The sequence below is a fragment of the Gekko japonicus genome, unplaced genomic scaffold (genome assembly GCF_001447785.1).
Source record: "Gekko japonicus isolate JY-2015 unplaced genomic scaffold, Gekko_japonicus_V1.1 scaffold388, whole genome shotgun sequence".
Lineage (NCBI taxonomy): Eukaryota > Metazoa > Chordata > Lepidosauria > Squamata > Gekkonidae > Gekko > Gekko japonicus.
This window is the reverse complement of record NW_015162490.1, coordinates 571,638-573,221: the sequence shown is the minus strand read 5'-3', so window position 1 is coordinate 573,221 and position 1,584 is coordinate 571,638.

The window sequence follows — 1,584 nt, the reverse complement described above, 5'->3', positions numbered from 1 at the left end:
GAGAAGGATCGCCCTGGAGAGGGAGCGGCTGGCCTTTGCTGGTTGTCCGAAGGTGCCGTCGAGGACGGCCGTCCTCCTCCCCTCGGTTGCGCGGGCGCGCCGGCAGACCACACAGGCCGATTCCCGCGGAAGTTGGCCTTTCCGCTTCGAGGGTGCCAAGCAGGGTTCCCTCTAAGCTGAGTGAGTGCGAGCCAGCTCACAGTTTCTTAGCCTCCGGCTCACACATTTTTGTCCTCGCTCAGGAAGGGATGGCTCCAGAGCAAACTAGGTTATGCAGTAGCCAAATCGCTCGCCCACCACTTTAATGCCAGTGGCTCACCAAGTAGAATTCTTGCTCACAAGACTCCACAGCTTAGAGGGAGCCTTGGTGCCGAGGAAAGGACTGTGCTTCCTTTGGGAGAAAGTGAAGGGGCGCACAGGCCGCGGCGTCCCGCGGAAGCCCTTCGCCGCCAAGTTGCAGGTCCCCCCCCCCAAGTTAGGGCGGCGGGGAAAGCTGGGAAGAAGGAGCTCCCCGGAGAGACGGCGAGCCTTTCCTTCCATCCTTGGGATGCCAGTCTCCAGGTGGGGCCTGGAGATCTCCCAGAATTACAACCTGACTGCAAACGGCAGGGATGATTTGTTATTGTTTCTGATTTTTGTAAAAACAAACTTATACCTGTCCCCCTGGAGGAAATGACTGCTTGGGAGGACGGACTCTACGGCACCTCCTCCCTCCCCAAACCCCGCCCCCCTCAGACTCCACCACAACACCTCCAGGAATTTCCCCGCCTGGAGCTGGCAACCCTGGGGCACCGCCTTCCGGCTTCTCTGCGGCAGGGCCTGCGAGGGCGCCTGTGGAAGGGGGGGCCGGGCGAGGCCTCGGGGTCAGGCCACTCAGCCTGCCGCTAGGTATCGCTACACGTGTAGCGATGTACCGTGGGAAGGACGTGCACCGCGGCTGGCCCCGCAGAGGCCCCCGTTGCCAAGATCCCCGGGAAGGGCCGCTTCCTTCCCTTTCCAGGGCACCTTTCCCTAATCCGTCCAGCGCATTCTCTGCGGCGGGGGTGAAGAAGAAGAAGAAGAGATTGGATTTCTACTCCGCCCTTCACTACCCAAAGGTGTCTCAGAGCGGCTCACAAACTCCCTTCCCCTCCCCACAACAGACACCCTGTGAGGTGGGTGGGGCTGAGAGAACTCTGACACAAACTGCTCTTTTTCAAGGACAGCTGTGCCAGAGCTTGCGACTGACCCAAGGTCACATCAGCAGGTGCAAGTGGAGGAGTGGGGAATCAAACCCGGTTCTCCCAGATTAGAGTCCGCGCACTTAACCACTACACCAAACTGGTGGGGGTGGGGGGGTTGTCTCTTCGGAAGCGAAATCAGCAGCAGCCTCCAGAAACACCAGGCGAGACGTGGCAGAGGCGCCTCTGGCCCTGGCTGGTTGCACCGTCGGCAGAATTTGCACTCAGGACTCAACCAGGGCCAGACAACGTAGCTACGGGGGTGGTGGTGGGGAGAAAGCCCGGCCTCCGGATCCCGGCCGCCCGGCACTTTTCACGCTCTGGGCCCTTCTGGCACCGGAGCGCGAGCCAAGGCCGGTCCCCC